Here is a 21,750-nt window from a genome sequence, read left to right as displayed (position 1 = left end):
CTTGTCCGCTCGAAACTAGACTATGGGTGTCTCGTTTATGCGTCTGAACGTCCATCACTCTTACGCCATCTCAATACTATCCACGACCGCGGCCTCCGTTGGGCCACTGGCTCCTTTTTAACTACCGCGGTTGAGAGTCCGTAAGCAGAAGACGCCGAACTACCGCTAACCTACCGCCGTGACTTCTCCTCAGCTGATATGCATGCCGTTTGTCTGCCCATCCCATGCCTCCTTCTTCTATGACTCCTTTGATCGCCAGTATTGGGCGCTTCCTTCTTGTCTGTAACCTCCTTGGAGTTCACTTTCGGCTCTTGCTCCGGAAGCTTAACTACACGCTACCTGCAATTTTCCCGGTGTCTGTAAACCCTTCACCATCTTGGCTTCGTGCGGCGACCTGCGTTCATCTTGGCCGTCGTTCGCTTCCTAAGAACACTACTCCAGCCTCGCTCTATCGCCATCAGTTTCACGACTTTCGCATAGAAATTCGCGATAGTTACCTTTATGTACACTGGTGCCCCTCGGCTTCCGAAACACTGCTCCATGTTTACAACATAGCTCTTCACCCTCTATCAGGCCACGCAGTACATCCGGCGACACAGGTTTTTCAGTTGCGTCATCTGCTCAGCCTCTCTCATCGCCTTTCAAAGCCTCTGTATGCTGTACACCGTCCATCCCTAAGTGCAAGGGGTCCAGGAAAGCTGTCACTTGCGCACTCCTGTTAGAGCCATTGTGATATTTATGTGGGTTCCTGGTCACGTCGGTCTAACAGGAAACTAGGCTGTGACGCTGCTGCCGAGGTTGCAGTCCTCGTACCTGAGGCTGCTAGTTCTTACATTCCGTCCGATGATCTCTGTGTTGCTGTCAGCAGGCGGTGTCACTTCATCATCACCGTTGGTTCTGCCTTCATGGGAACAAGCTCCGAGTTTTTAAGGCTGTCCCAGCGCCTTGGACGACCTCTTCTCGTTCCTCTCGCCGCGAGGTTACGTATTGGGCACTATCTTTTTAGCCATCGCCATTCGTGAAGTTGTGCTCACCCACCACTTTATGCCCATTGCGCTCAACTGTTGACCACTCCCGCCGGAGGTTCGAGTCCTCCCTCGGGCATGGGTGTGTATGTTGTCTTTAGTGTAAGTTAGTTTAAGTAGTGTGTAAGTCTAGGGACCGGTGACCTCAGCAGTTTGGTCGCATAGGAATTAACACACACTTTAACATTTTTCGACTGTTGACTGTCCACCATTTCCTGACGGAATGCCGTTCTTTAACCGCTTACGTTCCCGCCTGGGTTTGCCGTCTAAGTTATCGGCTGTTTTCGCGAAGGATGCGGGGGTTCTCGACCGCGTTTTACTTTATATCCGTCGTAGCAATATGGCGAAGGCCATTTATTGTTTGTTCTGGACCTCCGTTTCTCAAAGGCGTATTTTATCGGCCTTTCCTGTTTTTAGCAGTCTATTCTCTCGTCGATTGGAATTGACGTGCAGTCGTTTTTAATTCCTCTCTTTGTGTTCCTGATCTACCGCTGTGATATGCGCGCGTATGACCCTAGTTGTTTTAGCGCCTAAAACACAACAAAACTAAAAGAATATCGCATTGTAGAAGGGACAGATTCTGACAAAAAAAAACAAAGTCTGGTTCCCTAAGCTCACCGATGTCAAAGAAAACGCAAAGTTTGAGGAATTCATTGTGACCCTGAAAGAATAAAAAGGATAGTTTTATAAACGTTTTGAAGACACTGCCAAGCTGTATTCGCGACTCTCTGCGTGTCAGTTGAAAGAGCATCTAGGCTTGTGCAGATGGAACTGAGTTACCTCAGCTAGAGCTTCCAAGTCTCCGTAATGAGGTTGCATAAATGCTACAGTATTTTGATCAACATATGTGTGCGAAATACCTTTCTCGATTATAAAACTAAATAAATCATGATTGCGTGGCAACCTGAGTGCGAAAATCTGTGAAACTGTCCGCGTCTGTCGAAATGCCGACAGTTTGCACCAGGTAAAAATTATATTAAGTCTTCAGCGTCTCAAAAATAACTAAATAACTCTGAAAATTAGATTCATTTGCAACCTACGTCGTTGAGTAATATGAAATATGAAACGAAGTCACGTACGTTGTAATCCCATAGCCTTCGAAATACGACAATTTCGTAGTGTCCCCCTCTTTCCGCTCCTCGAGCTCAGACGGCGTGCCATGGTGATGGGGGAAGTGTCCAGCCAGACTGAGAGCCGCGGCGCATCGCCCAGGACTCGTCTCACGAGTCACATTCGTGGCCGCGCCTGGTGCGTCCCCTTCTGCCGTCTGTACGACGTACATAGCGTTGCCCAGGCTACAGACCACAGTCCCAGGATACCACTCCTTCTTTCTACCCTTTGGAACAGAAGACCTTGCATTCACCTCAAAATTCAGTATTTTGTTTGGATACCCAATGGTAATGGTGCTTTCTCGTGGGCGAGCTGACATGAGGGATATAAGGGACCTCCATCTGTGCAACCTCTCCATGGGAGATGCGTTCTTATGAGGAGAGCTACTGTAAGAAGAAATAAAATTCAACAAGGCGCCCTCTAAAGTGCAGTCAGCAGTGACCTCTTTTTTTTCTGCCTTGAATGCCCAAACGAAATATTTTGTGATCTCGTTTGATCCAGATGAAATGAAACACTGTGAAGGTGCTGAATCCCATGGTCCATGAAGAAATACTCAATTTCTTGAGCAGAAAACTGGACGCTATTGTCTGTAACAACAGCTGTTGGGAGATCTTCCACTGCAAAAATCTGTTTCAAGGTGTGGGCCATTTGGGGTGCCCCTGTACTGTCCGTTCTCACGATTCTAGGATAACTAGTGTCCACAAGAATAAGCCACTTAGCCCTCATATATGGCCTGGCGTAGTCTAGGTGGAGCCAACTCCAGGATTCGCCTGCCTTAGACAGAGCTAAATAAGATTTCGGCAGTGTGGTATGGTATCTGGCATATTGTTGTGTACCCTCCACATTTCCAACCGAGACATGGAGTTTTTGGGCTTATCCTCAACCGTAAATCCAAGTGGCTGAAAAAGATCAAGACCCATTATCTTAGCAGCTGTCTCATATTGCATCACCAGACTGTACCCATTTAACTTTATACAACACAATCACTATACAACAACTTTTGATTTGTGTCAGCTGATCACTAGAACTCGTCGTAGTGTATAAAATTCGACCAACTGAAAACAGACAATAAAGTCATAAGTGACACTATTTATTATAGTTTTAGAAGAATCTGCATCAATATGAAATTGCACATTTCGTCCACTGAGTCCAACATCAATCAAAACCACTTCATTGGCTTGAAAAATAATATAAACAAGGCCATTTAATTTTTAGTTTTGCACCTCCGTTTCTGTATGGTTTAACCCTTTTTCCACGTGGCTGTTTTTACCTGTCTTCTTTTCTGTCAACTGGGACTAACGTACATCGTTTCTTAACTCCTCTCTGTCTTCGTGTTTTATAGTTCTAACTTGGGCGCGTATCACCTCAGTTCCTTTTTGCGCCCTAAAGCAAAACAAAAAAAAAGTCTTTCTGATACGAGTAACGAAAGATTGAGCGTTATACTACGCTTCAGATGGCTGAATTAAAACGAATTTCAACTCGCCACCCTTTGGTAAGCTGGAATTACACGCGGCTGTTTAGCAGGTTTTGTCCTTCTGTCTACTCTTGCGACTGAAGCGTCTGTAGCCATATCAAAGTCCATTCTAAAAACATCGGTTCCTCCGCGATTGAAAACCCGCTCTGTTAGCTTGGTTTGTTTAAAAGCCTGAATAATGGCTAAACATTCTTCCAGTGTGCGATTATTTAAATAGATAAGGTCATACCGCAACCCTGCGTTTGGTACACGACCGCTGTATCTACATAAGACATATTACAGTTCTGTTTCTCACACCCGAATTCACAATCACAAGCGGAACCTTAGAGCATTGAAAGATTTTCCGGCTTCCTCATACACCCTATAAAACTTACGGAGTGGCGCCGCCACTAGAATCTTGTTGTTGTGGTGGTCTTCAGTCCTGAGACTGGTTTGATGCAGCTCTCCATGCTACTCTATCCTGTGCAAGCATCTTCATCTCCCAGTTCTTACTGCAACCTACATCCTTCTGAATGTGCTTAGTGTATTTATCTCTTGGTCTCCCTCTACGATTTTTACCCTCCACACTGCAGTCCAATGCTAAATTTGTGATCCCCTGATGCCTCATAACATCTCCTACTAACCGGTCCCTTACCCTTATCAAGTTGTGCCACTAACTCCTCTTGTCCCCAATTCTATTCAATGCCTCTTCATTAGTTATGTGATCTACCCATCTAATCTTCAGCATTCTTCTGTAGCACCACATTTCGAAAGCTTCTATTCTCTTCTTGTCCAAACTATTTATCGTCCATGTTTCACTTCCAAACTTGGCTACACTCCATACAAATACTTTCAGAAACGACTTCCTGACAAATCTATACTCGATGTGAACAAATTTCTCTTCTTCAGAAACGCTTTCCCTGCCATTGCCAGTCTACATTTTATATCCTCTCTACTTCGACCGTCATCAGTTATTTTGCTCCCCAAATAGCAAAACTCCTCTACTACTTTAAGTGTCTCATTTCCTAATCTAATTCCGTCAGCATCACCCGAGTTAATTCGACTACATTCCATTATCCTCGTTTTGCTTTTGTTGATGTTCATCTTATATCCTCCTTTCAAGACACTGTCCATTCCGTTCAACTGCTCTTCCAAGTCCTTTGCTGTCTCTGACAGAATTACAATGTCATCGGCGAACCTCAAAGTTTTTATTTCTTCTCCATGGATTTTAATACCTACTTCGAATTTTTCTTTTGTTTCCTTTATTGCTTGCTCAATATACAGATTGAATAACATCGGGGATAGGCTACAACCCTGTCTCACTCCCTTCCCAACCACTGCTTCCCTTTCATACCCCACGATTCTTATAACTGCTATCTGGATTCTGTACAAATTATAAATAGCCTTTCGCTCCCTGTATTTTACCCCTGCCAACTTGAGAATTTGAAAGAGAGTATTCCGTCAACATTGTCAAAAGCTTTCTCTAAGTCTACAAATGCTAGAAACGTGGGTTTGCCTTTCCTTAATCTTTCTTCTAAGATAATTAGTAAGGTCAGTATTGCCCCACGTGTTTCAGTATTTGTACGGAATCCAAACTGATCTTCCCCAATGTCGGCTTCTACCAGTTTTTCCACTCGTCTGTAAAGAATTTGCGTTAGTATTTTTCAGCTGTGACTTATTAAACTGATAGTTCGCTAATTTTCACATCTGTCAGCACCTGCTTACTTTGGGATTGGAATTATTATATTCTTCTTGAAGTCTGAGAGTATTTCGCCTGTCTCATACATCTTGCTCACCAGATGGTAGAGTTTTGTCAGGACTGGCTCTCCCAAGGCCATCAGTAGTTCTAATGGAATGTTGTCTACTCCCAGAGCCTTGTTTAGACTCGGGTCTTTCAGAGCTCTGTCAAACTCTTCACGCAGTATCGTGTCTCCCATTTCATATTCATCTACCTCCTCTTCCATTTCCAATAATATTGTCCTCAAGTACATCGCCCTTGTATAGACCTTCTATATACTGCTTCCACCTTTCCTGCTTTCTCTTCTTTGCTTAGAACTGGGTTTCCATCTGAGCTCTTGATATTCATACAAGTGGCAGTCTTTTCTCCAAAGGACTCTTTAATTTTCCTGTAGGCAGTATCTGTCTCACCCCTAGTAACATAAGCCTCTACATCCTTACATTTGTCCTCTAGCCATGCCTGCTTAGCCATTTTGCACTTCCTGTCGATCTCATTTTTGAGACGTTGGTATTCCTCTTTGCCTGCTTCATTCACTGCATTTTTATATTTTCTCCTTTCATCAATTAAATTCAATATTTCTTCTGTTACCCAAGGATTTTTACTAGCCCTCGTCTTTTTACCTACTTGATCCTTTCCTGCCTTCACTACATCCCTCAGAGCTACCCATTCTTCTTCTACTGTATTTCTTTCCCCCATTCCAGTCAATTGTTCCCTTATGCTCTCCTTGAAAGTCTGTACAACCTCCGGTTTTGTCAGTTTATCCAGGTCCCATCTCGTTATATTCCCACCTTTTAGCAGTTTTTTCAGTTTTAATCTGCAGTTCATAACCAATAGATTGTGGTCAGAGTCCACAACTGCCACTGGAAATGTCTTACAATTTAAAACCTGGCTCCTAAACCTCTGTCTAACCATTATATAACCTATCTGATACCTTCTAGTATCTCCAGGATTCTTCCATGTATACAACCTTCTTTTATGATTCTTGAACCAAGTGTTAGCTATGATTAAGTTATGCTGTGTGCAGAATTCTACCAGACGGCTTCCTCTTTCATTTCTTAGCCCCAATCCATATTCACCTACTATGTTTCCTTCTCTCCTTTTTCCCACTCTTGAATTCCAGTCACCCATGACTATTAAATTTTCGTCTCCCTTCACTACCTGAATAATTTCTTTTATCTCATCATACATTTCATCAATTTCTTCATCATCTGCAGAGCTAGTGAGCATATAAACTTGTACTACTGTAGTAGGCATGGGCTTCGTGTCTATCTTGGCCACAATAATGCGTTCACCATGTTGTTTGTAGTAGCATACATACCCGCACTCCTATTTTTTAATTCATTATTAAACCTACTCCTTCATTATCCCTATTTGATTTTGTATTTATAACCCAGTATTCACCTGACCAAAAGTCTTGTCCCCCCCGCCACCGAACTTTACTAATTCCCACTACATCTAACTTTAACCTATCCATTTCCCTTTTTAAATTTTCTAACCTGCCTGACTGATTAAGGGATCTGACATTCCACGCTCCGATCCGTAGAACGCCAGTTTTCTCTCTCCTGATAACGACGTCCTCTTGAGTAGTCCCCGCCCGGAGATCCGAATGGGGGACTATTTTACCTCCGGAATATTTTACCCAAGAGGACGCCATCATCATTTAATCATACAGTAAAGCTGCATGCCCTCGGGAAAAATTACGGCTGTAGTCTCTCCTTGCTTTCAGCCGTTCGCAGTATCAGAACACCAAGCTATTTTGGTTAGTGTTACAGGGCCAGATCAGTCAATCATCCAGACTGTTGTCCCTGCAACTACTGAAAAGGCTGCTGCCCCTCTTCAGGAACCACACGTTTGTCTGCCCTCTCAACAGACACCCCTCCGTTGTGGTTGTACATATAGTACGACCATCTGTATCGCTGAGGCACGGAAGCCTCCCCACCAACGGCAAGGTCCATGGTTCATGGAGGGACTAGAATCTTACTTTCGAAACATTCACTCATTCACTTCTACATAACCTAACACACACGAATCTGTTGTATGAATAGGCAGATGCGAGCGTCAACAGTGGGCGATAAGAAAGCTCGTTTGAAACATCGCCTGTCGTCCTGCGTGCCGTGAAATGTTGCTCCAGATTGGTGATTCGGCTGTTCCAAGTTCCCTTCACTGTTTCAAATGAGTGGAACGAAGGCGGTGTCCTCCTTACTTTCTCTTGCCGTTGGTTCCGCTCATACAGCCTTTGAAATAGCTTTTTGAAAGAGGAATCAATGGGCTGCAGTAGTAGGGCAGTGATGGTACAGGCGGTGTATCTGTTAACATCAGCATCAGTGCTTTCTTACATGGCAGTCACACGACTGCTGAGACATTGTACATGTCATATTTCGCTGACAGCAGCATCAGCACTTCATTATCTCCAAGGGCATACCGGGAACTCTCTGCCGAGGTTGAGAAGGGGACGGGAGGGAAGAGACCCCAGCGCTTCTTGCAAATTTTGCATGAAGCAGCCCTCGCCCCCCCCCCCCCCCCACCGTCCTCTCCCACTCTGCAGCTTAATATAGTGAAGTATCTAAACTGCAGAAAAATTTGTCTCTTATGTTTGCGTAACTGACTTCTAAAATTCGTTTAAGGACTGGCTCACCAGTTACACTGGTAATCATGTTTTCGTTATTTGGCACTGAGTAATTCTCTAAAGTGTCACTGTATTTGCCATTATTGTGTGAGTGTATCCCAGTCACAAGTCCATAGGAAAGAGTGATATAAGTGGTGAGATTCACAGAGGAGTATGGCTTGAGATGAGAGAGTGGGACAATGAGGATAATATGGCTTTAGTTGGGATTTGGACAGAGATAGCATTTGACAAGGTCCACCTGCAGGAAGTCTGTGACAAAGGGGGATAGCATCAAGTTTGCTGGAATGCTAGGGAGTGGCTTCCTTCCTGTGTATCTATGGAGTCCCAGTAGGCATTCTAATTGGCACAGGGGTCACTTTTGGATGGTGTGGAGGTAGAGATGGGGATGGAGCATGAGGATGATGTGGTATGTAGGACATGGTGAGGAGGACAGGCAAGTGATTTCCAATTGGATCAAGGACTTCTGCAGTGAGGCGTCCAAAGAATTTGGGAGATAATAGGATGACATCTAGAGTGGTGATGCTTTCAGGACAGGTGTGCTGTGGAATGAGGACAATGTCACCAAGGAGGGAGTCCATAATCTCATGTCACCACTGGAATTCTGCAGGGGATCCACTATGGATGTTGAGGCCACCGGCAAAAATATAGATAGGTGGTTGAGGAACCAATAGAAAATGGGAGTATTATGTCAGATGTACATAGCACATAGGTAACAGTTAAGGATTTGAAGCAGAGGCTAAGGATGAGGTGTCTGATGGGATTGCTCAGTAAGGGGTGTGGGTGAGCAGGGATGTTTTGTGGCAGGCAACTGCAACTCCACCTCTGGCCAGGGGTAGAGGATTACCTATATGATGGAGGATGCAGAGAGAAATTTGGATGATGTTATATGGCTGGACGAATGTTTCATTAAGGATGAAGGTATCGACGTTCGGTTGGGATAGGGTGTGCATGAAAAGGGGCATATTCGTGAGTAGGGAGTGGATATTGTGATGTGAGACGCTGTATTGCTGCCACACCATGACAGGAGCTTAGGGAGTGGGTTGTGAGTGAGGGGTCGAGAGTTTAAACGAGGATATTGAGATAGGTGACAATGAAGTGGGCTTGGTTTCAGGAGTAGGTGGCCTGGGTGTTGGTTTGGAAAACTGAGTGGGCAACTAGAGGAATTTGTTGTAGGTTGTGTGGTCATTGGAAGGGTTCAGTATTTGGAGGACAATGGTGAGGAATTTGATGATGTCTTCGGCGATGGGGGTTGAGCAGAGTGAATTATTGGGAGTGATAGGATGACACGTAGGACAGATGGGTACTGTTAGTTCTGACTTGACTGGTGTGGGCTTAGCCTTGCACTTGGCGGAGCAGGTAGGGTGAGCATTATTGCAAGTGGTAGGGGAGGTGATGATTGGACAGTGTTTGAGGAAGTGAGAGTCTTTACAGTGAGAACAGTTGGGGGGGGGGGGGGGGGGGGCAATGCAACGGAAGACATGGTGGAGGACATGGCCTGAGCCGTAGGGGGCCTACAAGCCACAGAGAGTGGAGGGCTAGTAGTGGGCTCCAGTTTGATCCCAGCAGTCAGCAGCACAAAGCGTGCTCTCACCGACTTGCGATGGACAGGCACCCAGGAAGTTGTTTTCAGACTAGGGGAGTGCGTTTCTCCGGTTCTGCAGCTGTTCTCATGATGATTGCTGTGCACCTACCTACAAGATCAGTATATGTTTGGCTTTTGAAGACATTTCGCCTCAGTGGCCAAAATGGGTCGGCACTGCAGGACACCAGACACTATCTCACCAGGATACCTGTCTATTGGGATACGGTCTATTGGGATCACGTAGACACCCAAGATATGCTGCTTCCTATGCAAGCAAAACAACAGTGTTTTGGCTGAGACACCGATTGTGATGTCAGAAAGCGTACTGGTGGACGCCTGTTCGATGCCACGATATGTGTTAGGATTGGAGAAAAGAATGTCCATCTTCTTAAGGGAGGCTGTATGGTACGCAGAGATGTATGCAATTGGCACATGAGAACGCTAACGTTTTCGATTGGTGATTTTTAGCTTTCTGGTGCATACTTTGTATGGAGTGTTTTGCGGGCTTGAGTGGACAGTGAGGAAGCGAGATTCGCATGGTGGCCATGAAGGATAGAGGAGTGTCGGAGAGTAGATTTGGAAATTGGCTGGAAACAGGGAGAGATCGATTCGGACTCGGGGCACAAAGGTGGATCCAGAAGAGAGGAGGAGCCGGAGGTCCACCATTGGAGCCGACGCAGAAGCTTTCTGGTCACCACATTCTGTACATCTGTACGCATATGCTGAACATTACGCAGCATTAGCATCACGAATCTTTTAAGTGAATTTCACCGACTGCAGCATGCTTTTGCAACAGTAGCAGCTTAAACTTCCCGATTAGCTGTCCACAATCACTCTCAAACGATTTAATTACAATCAGATTGCGTTATCCATAGTTAAAGTCAGAGTTAGAGCCAACTTCCACCCTCTTTCCAACTTTGTTAACTTATGAATGCAGAGTCTCGCGGCGATAACATTGAATAAAATGTCTCGTGTTTCCAAACGCGTCAACTGGTTAAAACTACACGAGCTCGTGTAGTTTTAACCAGTTGACGCGGTTGGAAACCCGAGAACATTTAATTCAACTTTGTTAACTCTATATCAGTACATACTTTATTTTATTAAACAGTATCATGAATGTAATCGATGTATAATGTTGATCGATGTTCCATGTCATTCATGTCTTTTGGAAATAAATATGTTATTATCAAACCTGTCATGTGTAATTCAATTAAACTGCATTCCTTTGATCACTTTTATTAATCTCGTTAACTTTTTTGGGGAATAATAGGAGTAATTTTGGAGTAGAATACGTCACATCAACTTTAGTTTCACTACTGAGGGCCAAATACTCTGTCATTCGCTCTTGGATTCCATTGCGTTTAATTTTACACTAGTGTAACTGGGGAGGCGGGAGGGTGTAGTTTTGTGTCGTGTAAATACTGAGATGCCGAAGTTCATTAGACGTGTTCAAGTACCTGTCCACCAAATGGGACATGTTGTATCTTCCATTCTCGTTTGTGGCAACGTTGTTTACTTTGTTAGTGCTTTTGCTCACATTTTCCTTTGATTTCCATCTCGTGCCTCTCTAACAATTACTTTTCTTTGCTTTTACTGGAAAAGCAACTATGTATCACAGGGGCTTCAAAGTATTCCCTTTTTTCTTTCTACCTTTATTACAGTGACAAATTTGCGGTAACTACCGACTTTCGACTTGTAGCATTCATGGTCATAATTTCCACTATTATTGTTTACTTTTTCCCACTTTTCAGTTTCGAATGCAGCTTCTTCTTCACAAAAAAAAAAAAAATGGTTCAAATTGCTCTGAGCACTATGGGACTTAACTTCTAAGGTCATCAGTCCCTAGACCTTAGAACTAAATAAACCTAACTAACCTAAGGACATCACACACATCCATGCCCGAGGCAGGATTCGAACCTGCGACCGTAGCGGTCGCGCGGTTCCAGACTGTACCGCCTAGAACCGCTCGGCCACCCCGGCCGACTTTTCTTTACATTTTGAGGAGAAAGTTCAGTGTCTAAGGTATTAAAATTACTGATTTACGCCAAATACTTACACAACCATCTACTACATTAGCAGCGTCAAATTTCTTAACAGAATATATTTTAATATGCCGTGTGGTGTATTTTAGACAGCTCATCGGCAGCTATGTTATTATCTACATCCAATTTTACATCAGAATTTATTGTAACATTTAATCTTGACTGAACCTGTTCAATTGGGCTAACTTATTGTTTACATCAGACACTGTCCTGTTACACTCTTCAGTGCAACCATTGACAGTATTTGGCACAGTGTCAACAGGTTCCTCACTTTCATTAACATTTTTACTAGGTTACTCTTGAAGAGCTACACTCGTATCCAATCTACTTGCCGACCTACTCCTCATATCATTATCATGAATTTTCATTGCATCTTTGTTATTTTCCTGAATGACTTCCCTATGTGGTCAAACTTTTCGTTAGTTTTCCAGAAAATTATTCGTTCCTTAATAGACCCTCTGATGGACACCTTTAATTTTTCAAATCTAGAACATTTGTAACTTTTCTTCTTTATAGCCCTGTGTGTGAATAGTGCAGGGTGTAAGTGCACAAACCTAGTTACAGAAAAATGTGATTACTTAAGACCTGCTACTACTGTGCAGTCGAGTGAGCAGTGGTGTGCTGCCTGACGTCACGGTGAACAGTTATCAGCATTTCAAAAACACGCCAAAATAAAACCGATCAAAATTACACATTTCACTCTAAATAAATTATCCAACTCACTTTAATAAAAGTCCACTGCTGGTTTACGTAGCTAACCTGTGAAACAAAACGAAAAATGTTACACATACGGATATATCACTCTCTTCACTTAAATTTACTTTATGTAACAAGAAACTAGCTTCGAAACTAATCTATCTGACTTAATCATTGATTAATTGTGTAATGAAACTGTTTTGTAAGTATAGTGTAATTGTATGACCATGCCCCTGAACTATTCTTGCACTTACCTCGATACAGTAAAAATTTTCTCTCGAAAGTGGATCACAGCAAGCAGCGCCACATCTAAGCTAAATTAAAATGGTAAGCTAAAAATGATATTCAAAAGCATGTGTACCGCCACGTGCAATGTGGATACAAGCAGCCTAGAATTTCTTGTATGGGGTTATTTTGGACACTAATGCGCTACAAATTAATTTTGTTGCAAAGAATTACTTTATAACTTCGCTTTCGAGAAGTTACATCTACTTTATATATATATATATATATATATATATATATATATATATATATATAGGGAAGGAGTACTAACTTCTCTAGCTATGATCAATCCATGAGATAAATGCTTCAACCAAATCTTGGTACGGCAATTAATCTTGCAACGGACTGCTAACTACACACAAGTGTGGAAAGCTACAGATTTATCTTGAATCACAATTCGTCACAAAACTCTTTTCAAATTCCATAAATATTCTCATCATCAGCTTATTCAACGATTTCCAGCAAATGTGTATTCAATATGTAGTAGCTCAATTGCAGCTAAAAGTTTCCTGACAATTCAGTTCCACGCCTACTTCCCAACACATCTCGACTAATAATCTCTCTCTCTCTCTCTCTCTCTCTCTCTCTCTCTCTCTGAGCACTTTCAGGTAGAAGAGACGGTGTAACAACGTAACAACACAACCAAACACTGCGGATCAACGTGGCTCTCTCTCAGATGTGTGCATATCGATGTGTGAAAGTCAGAAACTAGCAATTCTATAACAACCAAGGTGACATGCGCACCTCGCATATTTTTCTATTTTATTGTTTGTTGCATCTATTTTGGTGTTATTTTCTTCTAATTTGTTACGCTTTTCCTCTACTTTACTATTAGTAGCCCTAGAAAATTCTTCCATTTCATTCATAGAATCTTGCAGCATTTTCTCCAGATTACTTTCTGCACATTTACTTTTGTTACTTTCATATTCCTGTGGTTATACGTTCACTGATAACCACCTGAGTATTTGTTTCAGTTACACTGTCTGTCAAACATACAGATCTTTGGGGAATTTCTTGCAGTTCAAGCATTCTACATTCCTGGCCTGCCTTTTAGTTTCCACTGGTGAGTTTAAGTTACCAATATTTTCTACTAAATCTACAGTTTCTAGAACCATATTCTGCACTGCATTTTCCATTAAATTATTCTTTCTGACTTTCAGACTTGTCTTGCCTCTCCTAAGCAGTATACCCTTACGTGAACACGGAATTACTTTAGGTGTCACTGCTGTCTGGACGACGTAGCTATTTGTAGACCGAACGGACGCTGGGCCCTTACGTCGAATCGTGGACCTCTGTGTCTGCGGCCCCGCTGCAACACTTGCCTGCCACTGTGAAGGTCTGCTTCTCGCGCACTCCCAGCTGGTGACGATCCTCCTTTGGATACGTGACTGACCTCGCCATGTCTGCTGCTGGCGTTGCCTTCTTTCTTCATGTTCTTGATGTCTTCTTCATGTCGATCATTATGTTCTACTCGAGAAATTTTCGTAATCCTTGGACGCGATTTAAACTTTCCGCGACGCGGACTTATTACGCTTCACAACACACGTTTCGCGCTCTGCGACGTACGAAAATTTTATTTCGAGGTTGCTAACCGCAAGCCACAAATTTCAGTCTCTTTTAACACACAGTTCACTTCCTGCTTCTCTTTCCGAAAAAGTGACTTCAAATTGCATCTCTTGTCATCAACACTGTTTTTATTTCAACAAAATAATTCTTTCCAACGCAAGGAATGCCATATGTAAGATTTACCATATGCGTCCCGTATCCTCAACACAGGTTATCAAAACATTTCGTCACAAAGGAATGAATTGCGCAAGATCCACTCGCTGTACCAAAACTCCATAAAAGTTTCTCAGTTTAGCCGCAAGCCCGAAGAAAGTGGTATAGCTAACTTACGGTGTAACTGAGCATGTCTTCTCGCCCTAGTCTGCGCTAGTTAACTCTTTCCTGAATTATTTTAATGAATCACCATGCTGGATTTGCTCCCACTTGTTTTCTGTGAATCTCTCGCTGATGTAGTCCCGCGAAGCATTTCTCGTAGCGTGTTGGATTCTTTAGAAGATGCAAGTAGGCGACCTGTGTCTATAAGTGGCTGTGCGATTAGCGAATTTACATGAAATAAGTCCCAGTATACCACCACAATGCTTTTATTGGTGAACTCCACAAAACAGCAATAATTAAATAGTTTGAAATGTTTCGTCTCAAAAAGTTAATGAAATTCAAGAGCATGGTGTAACAGACTATCACAGAAGACCGTGCTCTGAGTATGTCCTGTCGCTGACTGTGAAGAACAGGTGCCGCATAGCATACATTCTGTCACCAGCTAGCGGGACTGGCATGCAGCCGAAAACTCTTGCCCACGTCAGAAAGCTTCAGCTATTTGTACATCGTCGGTACCATAACAAAACTCGTTTGTCTATTGGGTTAACTGGTTTACTGCAAGCTGTGATGATCTATCGGCTCCCCCTAGTATTTACCATGCCAAAAGTGGACATTGATAATAAATACTTAATAAAGTAAATCCTGATTTTCGCGCCAGAACACCTGTGGTTCCCCTACGTATCGGCTGTCAAGCGAGAATCTCCCTTCACTACTGTGACATACGGCTCATTCCTTAGCGATACAAACAGCGTCTCTCTCGGCGCTGGTGCTTCCTGCAGTGCAGCTGAAGGGAGCGAATTACTTCTGCTGGCTGCAGCGCCCCAATAAAATGCTCTCCAAAACAGAAGAAACCTCACAAACTGCAGTAAGCTTAGGATGGGAAAAAAGACTGAAATACAGCATAACAACTGCTGCAGAAAATGACCATGCGAACAGATACATTATTTTTTTAATAGTTCACATTTAAAATCAATGTTGCACAACCGTAAGCTTCATACACAATTAAAAGCTTAATTTGCAAACTCTAATTAGCTGAGCAAAAGCAGTTCTCTTCTGTTTTATTCTTTCTCGTCTTCATGCAGCCACTTTCTCCGGCTACCCGAAATAAGAAAAGGACAACAACTTGCCAGTTTGCTTCGGTAATATAACGGTAACATCTATATACGTCACACTTGCCTTTATAGTATATTCCCTCGCGTGAGTTAAAAAGTGGTATCTGATACCCCCTTAACGAACTAAAAATATGATAGCTAGTATAAATACCACAATATTATTAATCCTGAAGCAGTAGAGTAATAGTCTTTGAGAGTAACTCGAATTTATTCTTGATTCTTTTATTGTATCACTAGCCTAGCACCCGCTATTTCGCTCCCGTACACTATATGACCTGTAGAGATTTTTTGTTTGTTTTTGTTTTTGTCTAATCGAATTTTCATCCACCCGCACCCCCCCCCTCCCCCCATGAACCGTGGACCTTGCCGTTGGTGTGGAGGCTTGCGTGCCTCAGCGATACAGATAGCCGTACCGTAGGTGCAACCACAACGGAGGGGTATCTGCTGAGAGGCCAGACAAACGCGTGGTTCCTGAAGAGGGGCAGCAGCCTTTTCAGTAATTGCAGGGGCAACAGTCTGGATGATTGACTGATCTGGCCTTGTAACACTAACCAAAACGGCCTTGCTGTGCTGGTACTGCGAACGGCTGAAAGCAAGGGGAAACTACAGCCGTAATTTTTCCCGAGGGCATGCAGCTTTACTGTATGGTTAAATGATGATGGCGTCCTCTTGGGTAAAATATTCCGGAGGTAAAATAGTCCCCCATTCGGATCTCCGGATCTCAAGAGGACGTCGTTATCAGGAGAAAGAAAACTGGCGATCTACGGATCGGAGCGTGGAATGTCAGATCCCTTAATCGGTCAGGCAGGTTAGAAAATTTAAAAGGGGAAATGGATAGGTTATAGTTAGTTATAGTGGGAATTAGTGAAGTTCGGTGGCAGGAGGAACAAGACTTTTGGTCAGGTGATTACAGAGTTATAAATACAAAATCAAATAGGGGTAATGCAGGAGTAGGTTTAATAATGAATTAAAAAATAGGAGTGCGGGTATGCTACAACAAACAGCATGGTGAACGCATTATTGTGGCCGAGACAGACACGAAGCCCATGCCTACTACAGTAGTACAAGTTTATATGCTCACAAGCTCTGCAGATGATGAAGAAATTGATGAAATGTATGATGAGATAAAAGAAATTATTCAGGTAGTGAAGGCAGACGAAAATTTAATAGTCATGGGTGACTGGAATTCAAGAGTAGGAAAAGGGAGAGAAGGAAACATAGTAGGTGAATATGGATTGGGGCTAAGAAATGAAAGAGGAAGCCGTCTGGTAGAATTTTGCACACATCATAACTTAATCATAGCTAACACTTGGTTCAAGAATCATAAAAGAAGGTTGTGTACATGGAAGAATCCTGGAGATACTAGAAGGTATCAGATAGATTATATAATGGTTAGACAGAGATTTAGGAGCCAGGTTTTAAATTGTAAGACATTTCCAGGGGCAGTTGTGAACTCTGACCACAATCTATTGGTTATGAACTGCAGATTAAATCTGAAAAAACTGCAAAAAGGAGGAAATATAACGAGATGGGACCTGGATAAACTGACAAAACCAGAGGTTGTACAGAGTTTCAAGGAGAGCATAAGGGAACAATTGACAGGAATGGGGGGAAAGAAATACAGTAGAAGAAGAATGGGTAGTTCTGAGGGATGTAGTGAAGGCAGCAAAGGATCAAGTAGGTAAAAAGACGAGGGCTCGTAAAAATCTTTGGGTAACAGAAGAAATATTGAATTTAATTGATGAAAGGAGAATGAAGCAGGCAAAAAGGAATACAAACGTCTCAAAAATGAGATCGACAGGAAGTGCAAAATGGCTAAGCAGGCATGGCTAGAGGACAAATGTAAGGATGTAGAGGCTTATCTTACTAGGGGTAAGACAGATACTGCCTACAGGAAAATTAAAGAGACCTTTGGAGAAAAGACAGCCACTTGTATGAATATCAAGAGCTCAGATGGAAACCCAGTTCTAAGCAATGAAGAGAAAGCAGAAAGGTGGAAGGAGTATATAGAGGGTCTATACAAGGGCGACGTACTTGAGGACAATATTCTGGAAATGGAAGAGAATATAGATGAAGACGAAATGGGAGATACAATACTGCGTGAAGAGTTTGACAGAGCACTGAAAGACCTGAGTCTAAACAAGGCCCCCGGAGTAGACAACATTCCATTAGAACTACTGACAGCCTTGGGAGAGCCAGTCCTGACAAAACTCTACCATCTGGTGAGCAAGATATATGAGACAGGCGAAATACCCACAGACTTCAAGAAGAATATAATAATTCCAATCTCAAATAAAGCAGGTGTTGACAGATGCGAAAATTACCGAACCATCAGTTTAATAAGCCCCGGCTGCAAAACACTAACGCGAATTCTTTACAGACGAATGGAAAATCTGATAGAAGCTGACCTCGGGGAAAATCAGTTTGGATTCCTTAGAAATATTGGAACATGTGGGGCAATACTGACCCTACGACTTATCTTAGAAGCTAGATTAAGAAAAGGCAAACCCACGTTTCTAGTATTTGTAGACTTAGAGAAAGCTTTTGACAATGTTGACTGGAATACTCTCTTTAAAATTCTGAAGGTGGCAGGGGTAAAATACAGGGACCGAAGGGATATTTATAATTTGTACAGAAACCAGGTGACAGATGTAAGAATCGAGGGACACGTAAGGGAAGCAGTGGTTGGGAAGGGAGTGACACAGGATTGTAGCCTCTCCCCGATGTTATTCAATCTTTATATTGAGCAACCAGTGAAGGAAACACAAGAAAAATTCGGAGTAGGTATTAAAATCCATGGAGAAGACATAAAAACTTTGAGGTTCGCCGATGATATTGTAATTCCGTCAGAGACAGCAATGGACTTGGAAGAGCAGTTGAACGGAATGCACAGTGTCTTGAAAGGAGGATATAAGATGAACATCAACAAAAGCAAAACGAGGATAATGGAATGTAGTCGAATTAAGTCGGGTGATGCTGAGGGAATTAATTATGAAATGAGACACTTAAAGTAGTAAAAGAGTTTTCCTATTTGGGGAGCAAAATAACTGATGATGGTCGAAGTAGAGAGGATATAAAATGTAGACTGGCAATGGCAAGGAAAGCGTTTCTGAAGAAGAGAAATTTTTTCACATCGAGTATAGATTTAAGTGTCAGGAAGTCGTTTCTGAAAGTATTTGTATGGAGTGTAGCCTTGTATGGAAGTGAAACATGGACGATAAATAGTTTGGACAAGAAGAGAATAGAAGCTTTCGAAATGTGGTGCTACAGAAGAATTCTGAAGATTAGATTGGTAGATCACATAACTAATGAGGATGTATTGAATAGGATTGGGGAGAAGAGAAGTTTGTGGCACAACTTGACTAGAAGAAGGGATCGGTTGGTAGGTCATGTTCTGAGGCATCACGGGATCATCAGTATAGTATTGGAGGGCAACGTGAAGGGTAAAATCGTAGAGGGAGACCAAGACATGAGTACTCTAAGCAGATTCAGAAGGATGTAGGTTGCAGTAGGTACTGGGAGATGAAGAAGCTTGCACAGGATATAATAGCATGAAGAGCTGCATCAAACCAGTCTCAGGACTGAATACCACAATAACACAATATGTTGTTCACAAGTTCCAACACCTTCTAAGCGTTTCACGCTAATTGTGGACATATAAGCGTGGTTTGACCCATCTTCCATCCCCTAACAAGTGAAGTGAAATACCAATTTTCATAAATTTAGCTTTAAATGTTTTCTTAATATAACGAAATGTTTTCTGAATAATTTTCATCCCCTATTACACTTCCTTAGAGGTTGAGTACCCTGAAACACTGAAACATGTTTTTTTTTTTTTATTTCTAACTAAGAAGTCCTATACTAATTGTCATCGATATAATAATTCTTTAGTAAATTTGTATTTTCAAAAAAACTTTCATCCCCTATTTTACCCTCTTAGGAGTGGAATTTCGGACAGTCACTTCTGAAACGACGCCTACACTATAAGATCCACACTCTCTCCAAACTTCAAGTTTCTATCCTTAGCGGTTTGGGCTGGGCGATGATGAGTCAGTGAATCAGACCCTATTTCACCCCGGTAGGGGTTGAATTTTCGTAAACAGTGAAACACGTACTTTTTCATGTCTAACCGAGAAGCCAAATACCAATTTTCAAAGATTTAGTTCTAAAAATGCTTTCGCAACGAAATATTTTCATAAAACGTTCACTCACCATTTCACGCCTTTAGCGGTTAATTTTCCAAATAAAAAGTGACATGCATGTGTTTCATCTCTACCAGAGAAGCCAAACACAGATTTTGATAGATTTAGTTTCAAAATGCTTGCACAGTGAAATATTTCCATAAAAACTTTAATCACCCATTTCACTCCTATAGGAGTTAATTTCAAATAACAATAAAACACGTTTTTTTTTATTCCTAGCTGAGAAGAAAAATTTAAATATTCTAAATTTAGCTTTAAAAATGTTTTCATAATAAAATATTTTCATAAAACATGTCGTCTTCCAATTAACCCCCGTAGGGGACCAATTTCTAGAAACATTGTAACACCTATTTCTTTATTTCTGACCGACAAACCAAATACCAATTTTCGTAGCTGTAGCTTCAAAATTCTCTTAATAGTGACACTTTTCAAAAAAACCTTCTTCCCTGTTTCACCTCTTAGGACAATAATTTCTAAAAATCAGTTCTTAAACAACGCATACATTATAACATTCACGCCTTCTCCAAATTTCAGATTTCTATCCTTAGGAGCTTGGGCTGAGTGAAGATAAAACACATTGCCTTTTATACAATATATAGAGAGTGACGAGATGCGCCGGGTACAATGTGTTCTCGTATTACCGAATGTAAATGAAACTGTGGTGTCACCGCCAGACACCACACTTGCTAGGTGGTAGCTTAAATCGGCCGCGGTCCATTTAGTACATGTCGGACCCGCGTGTCGCCACTGTGTGATCGCAGACCGAGCGCCACCACAAGGCAGGTCTCGAGATACGATATAGCACTCGCCCCAGTTGTACGACGACATTGCTAGCGACAATACGGACGAAGCCTTCCTATCATTTGCCGAGAGACAGTTAGAATAGCCTTCTGCTAAGTCCATGGCTACGACCTAGCAAGGCGCCATTAGCCTTACCTACTTTGAGAGTTATCGTATAAATGTCTCAAGAAGAACTTTGTAAACCAACAAAGATTAAAAGTTAAGTATAAAGCAGCTACGTACTTTTCTTGCTACCATTCAATAGTTGTCCTGTTCCAGACTTGACGCCAGTCGGCGTGTGTGTACGCGTGCCTTTCGGCTCCCTTCTCAATGTGGCGTAGCTAGCTTGTTACGCCACAACAGAAACTGTGTCACCTCACCGGAGTTATCTTGTTTTCGTAGAACAGGTTCGTAGTTTGTAATCTGAATGAGTCTGATTTTGCATTACGTGTACATTGTAGCAATTCTTAATGTACAGCTAGATTCCAGAGCGTTTTGCTTCTGTGATATTGCAGTGCAGTTATTTGTACGAACGGTGATTTGTATCCTTCCTTTAGAGAAAATTTTTTTGCCATATTTATAATGTAACCACCCTGACTTGTGCACATATAATTAAGTCCCCTGCTGTATTATTCTGTCCGTATGATCTCGCTGACCTCAGGAACTACTGTAAGGATTTTCATACAGTTTTAACTAAGAGATATAATGATTCCCTCGTGATATCTAGCTTTTGATCACCACTCGAAAGAAATAAAAAATCTGAGGAAATTTGTGCATGTCTCTACCACTTTTTCTCCTGCCAGACAAAGATCTTTTATCACGCTCAGGAACTGCTCTCTATCCTGTTGCCGAATCTACCACATTAGGCCTTCGCGATATTCTACAGCTAAAATTCAGCTACACAAGTCAATATCGGAGATTCAAAGCCTACTAGTTTGCATGTTTATTCAACGTAAATTACCATACCTGCTCCTATATCAGAGTCGGCAAAATAAGATCTCTGAGAGTTGCAATTGGCTTGGCGCTTCTGTTCGTGAGTCTGCTTCAACGAACTGCGTAACGCGATTTTGCATATGTTTCTATGGCAATGCCTGAGTGTTGCGGCAGCCCTGTAGATTGTAGACAATCGCTATCTCCACCTGCAGCCCATTGGCGCTTCGCAGTTGAAAGCTGGCAACAGTGCTGCCAGTGGCCAGGGATCTTCTTTCGCTGACTCAG

This window comes from Schistocerca americana, chromosome 8 (assembly GCF_021461395.2).
Source record: "Schistocerca americana isolate TAMUIC-IGC-003095 chromosome 8, iqSchAmer2.1, whole genome shotgun sequence".
Taxonomy (NCBI): domain Eukaryota; kingdom Metazoa; phylum Arthropoda; class Insecta; order Orthoptera; family Acrididae; genus Schistocerca; species Schistocerca americana.
This window is presented reverse-complemented; position numbering follows the sequence as displayed.